This window comes from Ptychodera flava, chromosome 7 (assembly GCF_041260155.1).
Source record: "Ptychodera flava strain L36383 chromosome 7, AS_Pfla_20210202, whole genome shotgun sequence".
In the NCBI taxonomy this organism is placed as follows: Eukaryota; Metazoa; Hemichordata; class Enteropneusta; family Ptychoderidae; genus Ptychodera; species Ptychodera flava.
Window position 1 is genome coordinate 9,878,606 of NC_091934.1, and position 11,649 is coordinate 9,890,254.

Sequence of the window (11,649 nt, forward strand, 5' to 3'; positions counted from 1 at the left end):
CTATATACTTCTAAGCTGCGCTAATTTTATACTTAAGCAATGTCTTCCTTCTGTTATAGATAAGGGGCAATCAAAGATTATTTCAAAATCCTCCATGTAATAGTGCCTGCCCAGAGCGACGCCTTATTGTTCTCGTCAAAGCTATTATAATAGCGATGACCTTCTAGACGAGTTGTTCAGTGAAATTACTTTCCATATTTCAAAAGTTTAAGGTTCAAATCGTTATGTTTAGAATACCCACTTTCCAAATTAAGCGACTAAAGTACATATTTAAGCCGATGTTCACAGATACTGTGTCTTCATTAATTATTCAGATATCAGAACCTCGATGGTCGTCGGTGGTATTTGACAGAGAGTTCGTAAACATGGCTCTAAGGCAGATGAAAGTCGTCTACGACAACTTGCAAAGCATCGATCTTGTGCTTCTAGAGACGGGTAATGCGCCTTCTGAACGCGGTAAATTCATATTATTGACAAAGAGAGACCAAGGCATTTGATCTGTAATATCTAGTATTAATTTATGGACCAGATAAAATCACATACATACAGTTCAATGAAACCCAGAAATGAATGAGTTATGGATGAATGAATGAATGAATGAATGAATGAATGAATGAATGAATGAATGAATGAATGAATGAATGAATGAATGAATATATGACATACAAACACATGTGTTTACGTACATACATGCATACATGTATATATACTTAAAGACATAAATACACATACATACATACATACATACATACATACATACATACATACATACATACATACATACATACATACATATGTACATGCTTTCCTAACGTTACACTTATTACATAGTTATGGATAATGCTTAAGCTTGTTCAAAACTGCCTTAGTATCAGAGATAAGTTAGCGATCGTTGTCATGTATAATCAGCCTAGTTACCCAGTTCATTTTTTGAATTTCTGTCCTACTTGATCAACGGATCGGCAATCTTCCATCTCTTTTTTGTGACAGAGACACCCTACTTCAGCTCGCCAGGTGTGTCTGTGCTATCTCTTTATACCTTTTAAGTGTGTCGCACTGAGGTCTCTCTCCGACGCAGCCGTTGTGTAATTTTGTTTGAAAATGTTGAAGTATATGCGATTTGTCTGTGATAGGACGACACTTACACAGAAGATTATCAAACATTGTTGCAAACATTGTATCGGACATCTGCCTGCAGAGTAAACCTCCTTTACAAAACCCGGACCCCTTTCTAGTGTTCGTCAACTCTCTTTCTGTATTATCCTTCCAACGCGCTCATATTTTATTTCTAGCAAATCAATCAACCTTTGAATCTCAGCTTTGGATGGTGATTCATTCCAAATAACAGTACAATACTATCCGCGTGAGTGATGCGCGTGTTCATAATTAATCTGTTATTTTAGCGCCTTTCGATATTTGTTGATATAAAAAAAATTGCCATCATCTAGATGGTACGGCACAAAAAAACAACAACATTTATTGCATATCAAGAGAGAAGGCTGGGTATGTATGTATGTATGTATGTATGTATGTATGTATGTATGTATGTATGTATGTATGTATGTATGTATGTATGTATGTATGTATGTATGTATGTATGTACGTATGATGGTGAATAAACTACCTCGTAGTCTTCAGTTGCACCATACATAATGCTCTATTACTGTCAAATGTTGAAAACTTTTGGGTATGAAATATTTCTCTTGCCAACCCCCCCCCCCCCCAAAAAAAAAATCATCCAAAAAAAAAATCATTAAGTGAAAATTTTTCTTAGGAGTTGACGACATCTGCATAAGCACCTGTCCACTGAATCGAAGTGATACGGTCGATTGAAGGAAGAACAATTTTGTACGTCGCCAATTCCTCATCAGTGAACACTACCACAATACAGAAGGCGAAGGCAGAAAAGCGAAAAGTTACAAACTTAATTCGATTGGGTTAATGTTGCCTCATTTGTCAGGTATTAATGGTACTTTGTCTGTCGCATTTCTATCGATTATTTTATTTTGTCAGGAGATAAAAATCGAAAGATGTGCCTCCGGCGTGTATTGAGATTCCAATCTCTGATAACGGAATCGATACGGAGCTCCTGGCCATAGAAAAAGAGGATCAGTAGAAACTATTATGGTCTGTTGTCCCGAGGACTCCGCTATAAACGACAACATCTCATATTTCTGAGTAACCAGAGATTTCCTTTTAGTAAATGTCATATTTTCTGCCTTTTATCTCCTCGGTAATTCGACTCTTAATCGTGTGATTTCATCAGAATGCTTTCGCGTCTCTGTACTTTGGGAGCTTGAATTGCCTTAACCGATAGTTTTACAGTCGTCCTAATTAATTCAAGCAACGTGTCAATTCTTTGATGTCTCCCTGTCGCTCTATTCACTCGATTACTTTCAGGAGCGGGGACTCTATCTGTCTGTGTGTCCGTCCGTCCGTCTGTCACTTCCCATCTGTCCCCTCCTTCCCTTCCCAGCTACTTTAATGTAATGCAATGGTGAGTTTATTCGTCCATTTTAAGATACTTGCCGATCCAAACTTGAAGATGTGAATTGTGAAGCTGGAGATAGGAGCGATGATATTACGATAAAAAGCGAATCATCGGCATCGGGCAGTGCGTACAAAAAAAGAATCATGTGCAAAGTTTCCGAAAGTAGTATAAATATCTAAATACGTTCTGCATCTCCAAGGACACAGCTATTTGAACTTTATCAAGAATTGTGAGTTGCTCAAATGTAACTAAGAAATGACATCTTTGTGTCTGACCGACAAACTACTCGTAATTAATGACATATCAAATTTGTTAATCAGCGTTCTGAGTGCTATCTATACTGTGTACACAAAGACAAATTTTACCTGTTACAATCGATTTCTGACTTACCGAACTACCACCAACATTAAAGTGTCAGTGTGCTGCAGAGAAATCGTATGATATCCCTTGCAGGCGATTATGAACGTTCTCTTCGATAAACCAGAATATTTCTTCATACACCAGGTATGGAGTGCACGGTAAACCTAATCGCTAAAGGATGCCTGAGTATTTGGTCTATGTTCCCTCCTTAAAGCAGGTTCCTCCATGGATTTGACCGGACCGCCATTTTGGAGTGGCAGGGTCACGATTGAGGTCATGCAAAGTTTTAGCCAATCAGAGGCTGGCATTCCGTGAACCTCCCCGCAGTCTCCGGGAGGAAGTGTATTACCCCTAGGAGAGGGTGTATAGGTCACCGAGACTGGTGATAAAATGGAAGGCAGGAGAGCATTTTAAAGGGAACTGTTCACCGGCGTCAAGGGCACGCGGAACTTACCAATGTGTTCACATTTCTTGTAATCAAAATGGATTCAGCTTTAAAATTGCTGTTAGAGTTGGCTTTGTCTGCTTGTTGACTGAATGATACCGATAATGGACAGGTAATTGAGCGTGTTTTCATTTCAGATGAAATGAACGATTTCAATATCGTTCAAAGTTAGATTTCTGCAATTTTAGTTTTTACCAATCAATGCATCGTTTAGAGCAGAGAGAGCTGGTTACTAGATAATCGATGTCGGAGCTCTTTCAATCCATGTTGGTTGTTACCATCGACATTTTGCAATGAGTATTCCTATAGAAGTAGTTGACCTTATCATGAATACACTGTATTTATATTCCTACAGAAATGTTTGTATATCGAAGTATACAAATGTCCGCGTGGGAAATTACAGTGTTCGATGCTAAGCAGAGCGTTATAAATAAACAAATTACTTCAAGTACAAGTAATGAAATCTGTTACTTAAGTTTCATGCATCCTGCAATCCTCAGATAGAAGTGAAAGGATTAGTAATCTTTTCACTTCTATCTGAGGATTGCAAGATGCATGAAACTTAAGTAATAGACGTCATTACTTTGTAAATGAAGTAATTTGTTTATATATATGTATGTATGTATGTATGTATGTATGTATGTATGTATGTATGTATATATATATATATATATATATATATATATATATATATATATATATATATATATATATATTCTCGAACGAGTGCATATACAATTTGCTTCATTCAAAGAGATATATTACCCGCACACATATATCAGGAGGATTCTACTCAACATGCACATACATTAAACTTCAGCACCATGTGTCGATGGCTTAAGTGTAACCGCACACATCTCTATCATCTACGAAATTAGTCGCCCATTCTTTAATATTATATGCATCATAATCTTTTTCTGACAAAGGAAGTATGATTGATAACGACTTTGTAACAAAGTTTGTTTTTTTTCATCGTTGAAATATTACCGTCCAAATAAGGTTAGATCAGACAGCATTGTCTGGTAACCTACCGGAAGCTTAAATGGGTGCGTTTCGAGTACATACCAATGAAAAAGCAGGAGCTGTACCAAACCGTAAACTTTTATCGAAAGTACAGCCAGCGTCGTTTTGAAACCCGTCAAACTGTGCATCGACATATCGCTGGCTTTCATAAACCATTTCGATATGGAATCGTCCACTCACTAGCAAATCCCGATTAGCGACTTGGCCGACTTAATAGCTTACACAGCCATGCAGATGTCGTTATGAAAATAACCAATGTCTCTTTACCATTAGAACGATGATATCGATGGCCGCTGTCTTAAATGTTTTTTTTCGGCCTCTGAGTTGCAGAATCAATTTGAACTAAAATGTCAACTCTCCCCCGCCAGTCTGGTTAGTAATATCGTTGATAGTTGTCGATGTCTACATTTGAAGATTAGTTTGTTTTAGAAATATCAAGAATATCTGTAAAATTCGTCATTACTGCTTCTTTTAATCTGACGCTCGTCTTCCATTTCAGCCCGATACCTAGAGATGGTAATTAATAGATGTACTACCATACATATGTCGTTTATTATATTATGACGATTAATTAACATGTTCGATGGCTGACAGAAGAGGGAACAACACGGAAATAAAGAATGTGTTTCACCCACTCTTAAGAGAGAACGAAACATTGAGAGGAAGTGAGCCCAGAGCTTGTATGACTAAAAAACTGCCTTTCTTTACTGTAAGCCTGAGAGGAAAACATTTCTTCTGTAGCGCGCTTTTCATGATAATTTAGCAAATCAGTAAGCTAGAGGCTGTTCAGCGTAAGTGTACTTCTTTCGGCTGCTTTTAGCTTCGGTGCACATCGGTTGTTCCCGTAATTGGTGTGTTTTGGGGCATGGTTTAGTTATCTAAGAAAAAAAACACGAAAATCTTAGGACAACCTATATATATGTCTCCAGGGGACGACCGCGGCAACTCGTCCATCGTCAGCATCCCACTAAGTCAGCTGATTCATAAACGTAAACGCAATCACTCTGGAAGAGACAATTCACGATTTTCAGAGATGTTGCACATTGACGCGAATGCAATCAAAGCAATACAACTACAGCATACATCGTCATCATTTATGCATCTTATGTCCACTGCACAGACGTCAGCAAGAGGCAAGATGTTGAATCGAGACTAATTTCTTTCGACATTTTGTGATGTATTGAAGTCCAGTTCGTAAATATTATAGTATTCCTTTTTTAATGCTGTTTGTTTTCTGTCTGTTAAATGTCAGATACGCCCACCATCGCACGCGTACTTTTCTTTTTTAAGTACCTTGATATTGCAATTACTGTGGCCTACCATTGTTACGTACCTGATCGTCACGAAAACGATTATATATGCAGACAGTTTGGGGTAGGCGTGGGTTTCTGACCCCAGTGTGTAAATTATGTTGACATGGATAGGGATAAAGAGCTGGAAAGACGGACAGACATAGAGACAGACGACGAAGACATACAGACAAACTTGGGTGAAGAGACGGACGAATAGTAGGCGACAATTCAGGATAGACATGGACGTCACAGGCAGACTGAGTTAGGCAGACTCACAAATCGACAGACGGACATAGTGGCAGGCAAGCAGATAGACAGAGAGACAGAAAGACAGACAGACACGTTGATAAAATGATGGAGAATTATACTGACGAAAACTGCAAAGGAGCATATTGGATAGGAATTTGTTTGTATTAATAAACTATGCCACAGGAATTATGTACTTTTAAAACCTTTATGTCCTAATTGATGATACAACGCTTCAGATGACATAGGTGCCGTGAGAGAACAACATCATGTATCATGATAAATACATAAAACAGCGAGACTTACTGGTGGATACAGTCACCCAGAATGTCATAGATTGAAGCCAAATCGCGTTCTTGGAAAACGGTCTGGTGTGGGAACCCAACGAGAAAATAAAAATTCACTCGAGAAAACCTGTTATCCTTCAGCTCGCCCGGTCTAATCTGATATGCACGAAAGATTGCAATTTCCGATAAATTTTACGCCTTGTTGATTTCTTGTCGCCACTCTAACCTGATACTTAACGTTCACAAAAATCAAGTGTCTATTATCGCGTCGTCTTAAGAAATGCTTTCAGTGAGCGGAGCGTATGAAGTATTGGCGTTAAGAGAGAGCTAATACAATTCTGTCCTAGAAGTAGAGACTTTGTGTCTTGCATTAAGTATTTCAAACTCTGGCTGCTGATTCAACGCGTTAAACCTGCAATGCATCTTTTCCACGGTCAGGGAGTTATTCACGTTAAAAAACCTGCATCTTTTGTTCTTATTATCCCAACGTTTTGTGATGAAAAGAATTGTAACATTAGCACTGGGCAGAATACCTGAGGCCGCCACCGATGACGTGGGCACATTAGCGGCAAAAATTTTTAAGTCATTTGCGTGGTTCGTTTTCGGTGTTCTCGGCAAGTCTTTGATTTGTGGCTCGACAAGCCGACGAACACCTGCGTGTATTGTACCATAAACAGAAGAAGGAGACGGTTTTTCAACTTCTATGATTGTGCAAACAGTGAACATGCAACGATAATGAACATGTGAATGGCCTTTTAGCGTCACACGTGCGTCCCGGATTTCAGTCGATTGTTAATGGCACACGAAACTGTTACGTTTTTGGAGATCGGCTGAAAGCCTGGGTTCGTTGACATCGATTTCCGTTTCATGGGATCCATTTGCGACCGATGGGGGGATACCAGCCTAAATGTATTATTATTTTCAGCATCTTTGAAATCATGGTTTGGTGTCCGTGAGAATGCAAATCGTTAATTGTAATGTACCTCTTCTACTGCATGTGTTCTAGAAATGATTTGTAAGTGAACAAAATTCATTTCATTTTTTTCTTTTCGACAATAGCATTTCAACATCACACGCAGTCACTCCGTTTCAGATAAATGCCGGGCAGAGCATGTTGGTGAGATACGTTCATTTTTACGAACCATAAATAGCGGATTGCTGTGTGGCACACCATATTAGCAGTGCGAAGATGAAGTAATCAAAATAGATATCAAGTAGATTCATTTATCAAAAGTTTGCACTCGGTAACTGTATATCAAGGGCACACTTATAGAATTTGAATCTCCATGTATGGGTTGAAAATTTTGCTTGTACTTGCAACAAGTTTCACACTGACATCCTCGACTTAATTTTTGAAGTAAGCAAAGAACGACAGTCTGTGAGAAGAATTTGGCCCCACACGACGATGCGGTTCACTGACATCCCGCTAAAACGAGTGTTTAGTAACGGTAATAGGGAATGTCACTAACAAGTTAATGGAGCTTATTTCTTGACACGCCATTGACTTCTTGTATTAGGTACATGGCCTGTCGTATTTACATCCAATCAAAGAACAAAGAAATCCTTGTATTTGTTTGATGAATATACAACACATTACATCGCAAACATAAATCAGATCCCCCTTTTGTACGATTCACGTGCTAGTTGTGGCTTTAATACACTCCACGCGGTAATTGTTTCATGTTGCCCTGGCAACGGCACGCCCTCGCTTTGTATTCACGCGCTCTTCAGAGCCACCGAATGATGACAAGGAGAGATGCGTTGTCGCAATCGTGAAATTTTGATCTACCGGATTCGGTGTTTTATCGCTCGCGATGATGTATGTTCGCAAATCCATGACTTGATTTAATTTACGCTGTTTCATATTCCGACACCATAAACAACAATTTTTTTGCTACTTTCAAGGCAGCACTGTACTGACAATATATGCTATTAGTCACTTCACGTGGGCGATGCGAGACCATCGATCTAGATTAAAATGTCGTGTTTTGCATGATTTAGCTAATTTTCAGAAAGTGTGTCCCACGGTGTACAGTGGTGCCTCAGTTTTAAAGATACAAAATGCCTCTACCAGTGGTTCCAAGGCGTCTACGGCCACACCGACAGTGTCTCCGGTTTTATAGAAATACTTTCTAATCCAGTGCATCAATGCATCAATACAAAGATAGAGAACCTTGACATGTTGACATGTATCTTGAAGAAAAACGCGCCTCGGGCACAGATATTTAGACTCTCAAACATTTACAATTCTTTTCTGATCTACCACTTGTGGGGGTTCATTTTAAAGCTCTTGGTGTAAGAAAACTGTTCACTGGCTTAGTTTTTCGAAAATCGAAAATCTTATTTTTCTTCTTAGAGTTAACAAAGGGATGTCGGCCATTTTGAATTTTAAATATCGGTAAATCTTGGGTTTTTTGTTTCTCTAGTACCAAAATTTTCAAGATAACCCCAGATTTTTATTCTTGATTATGGAAGAGAATGGTTGAAAGATTCATTAAGTAAAGTTTGAGCAAAAGTTAGCCTTTCACTTTCGAGGCACATACTACCTTAAAAGAAGCTGCATTGTAACTTTAAACGTAATATTTGCGCGATTTGAAAAACTAAAGCTACAACGTAAACTCGATACCAGATGGTCGAGTATGCTCTCAACTTTGTTTTTGCAATAGTGCACTCCATTGACCTCTGGTACTAGCGGGGAGTAGCAGAGAAAATATTGACAAGTAGATGAATAAAAATTATCAATATGACCAGTCGATGAGGTCAATAATGCATCCCCATTGTGCACGTTTTTTGAGGGGGAGGCCTTACTGTCATGTATTGATGTTGCTTGTTGTCGCGACACATGTTACTCATTATCTCGTGACGATTTTTAAAATTTATCAATTATTTATTTATGCAAGTATGAATGGATACATGCACGTACACGTACGCATGCCACATGTTTATATGCACGTACGTTCGTGCGTACGTACGTATGTATGTATGTATGTATGTATGTATGTATGTATGTATGTATGTATGTATGTATGTATGTATGTATGTATGTATGTATGTATGTATGTATGTATGTATGTATGTATGTATGTATGTATGTATGTATGTATGTATGTATGTATGTATGTATGTATGTATGTATGTATGTATGTATGTATGTATGTATGTATGTATGTATGTATGTATGTGTGTATATGTGTATATGTGTATCTGTTAATCTATATGCATTTATGTATATATGTATATGTATTGATACATGTATGCGTGTAAATATGAATGCATACATACATGTATCTCCAGCTACCTATACCGGATATTTGTCAGCCTATCTGTCGATATGTCTACCTATCTACCTATCTATCTATCTATCTATCTATCTATCTATCTATCTATCTATCTATCTATCTATCTATCTATCTATCTATCTATCTATCTATCTATCTGTCTATCTCTCTATAGATCTTCTCTATCTATCTATCTATCTATCTATCTATCTATCTATCTATCTATCTATCTATCTATCTATCTATCTATCTATCTATCTATCTATCTATCTATCTATCTATCTCTATATCTACGAATTAATACTTATAAAAAGCCGTGAGTTGGAAATTTATTATGAAAGTAATTATGTGTTGAACACCTTCTAAGCTTGAAATAGTTTACTTTAATTAGAAACCACACAACCCTAACAGTAGCAATCATGAGCTCACAAAAATACAAACGGTAGAATAGATGATCATTACCCGGCCTCATAAGGCCAAGTCAGGCCGGTAAATGATCGCATTCGTTTCGACTGATTTTCAAACATACTTATTGGGGCTTCTTAAAATCTGCGCCACGAACTTCGCAGGGTACGCTATGAATCAATCGGTTTGAATGGAGGCTAAGAAAAAAATGTAATTCTGGAATTTGTCCATCAGCTGTAATAGGGATTCATTGATCAGCGCGGACCATTTACTCGGAACTCTCTCTAAACCTACATTTACAAGGCTATACTCGACGTGTTTATGACGCCGAGTCAATCACAAGCATCATTCGATTTAATATTACTGACTGTCATCATCCGGTAGTCAGCCACAATTCATAGAACAAATAAACCAGGCGTGGCACCTTATTGTGTCATACGAGTGTTTATCATTCAAAACGTTCTAATGCAATTTTTGTAATCGACGGACTAGCGAGGGTGTTCTGTTGTTCCAGACACGTTCTGCACTCTCCTAACGATATCAGGGTAAAAGCTTAACAAGGAATCCACTCTTGGCGTGACTCTGTGCGTGCTATGACAATAATCAGAGCCGGTAATAAGAGAGAGCCCTCGGGTAACTTGCTATAATAACAGTAATAATGCCAAATAATGTAGGTGACATTACAAACATATCTTCCACCAATTATTTCTTTATTTTGAAAATCGTAAGAATGCATTATCCTCGGTCCAACTCAAACACCTACACGTTCATTCTTGTACACGATTGATGCGCACGCCTCGAGGCTGAATGTAAGTGGCTTCGTTAAAGAATGAAATTCTCTGTGCTTTTGATTTTTTATACCCACTTCAAGGAAGATGCTATATGAGCTCTCGACTCGATGCTTATTTCATTATGATTGACAGCCGCTCGGAAGTTGAAAAGGAGATCATTGACGGTTTTATGTCTTTCCTTTGGGGTCAAACGCTTTTTTCGCAAGTTTCCGCGCCAACGGTATCAAGCTGAACAAACATGGAGTGCGGTGGAGAGAGTGTACTTTACGACCAGCCATCCAAAGCGAGCGTTGACAGTATTCCACTTTTGTAAACGATGCGTTGATTAAATTGTCAATCTGAAACTCTTCCCAGTCTTTGGGGGATGCGGATCAATTATCGACCAGGAACCGAGACCTGGTCTTCCTTAATGCTGGGATTAAACCGTCCCAGCGGTCCGCATCTGTCTACTCCCTGCCAACACCTGCGCCTTAAGGATCGTTTCCATTTTACGTTTGCCATATTACTGTATATTGTGGCTACAGGTCAAATACGATAAATCTACCTGTTGTCTGTCTGGTTTTTTTTCAACAAAAGTGACTGGTAGGTAATTCCTTGAATCCCATTTCGAAATCAAAATCACCCCAAAGTAACATGACGTCATCGCTTTTCAGTTGAATATTAAGCAAGCCAATCAGAAGGCAACACGTTGCGTGCATACCATCACTCGACTTCAGGCGAACGGAATACTTAAAATGGCGACACGTGGCAATCTTAAAAATACTTTTTTTTCTGAGAAATGTCAGTAAGGAAGGATGATTTTTTGTTTGCAATGCCGGGGTTTAAAAATGGAACTGTAGGCGGTAGAGTCCTGGCCATATCATTTACTGTCAATGAGTGCACTGATATTTTTAGAAAATTCGACTCACAAGAAAAATTTCCCTTCCCTGGGAGGAACTTGTTAATTAAAGGGATTCGCAGCGGATTAGACGCAAAACTTCAAGGAAGACGCTCACTTCTACCCTGCTAGCACTAGTCAATGAAACTGATAC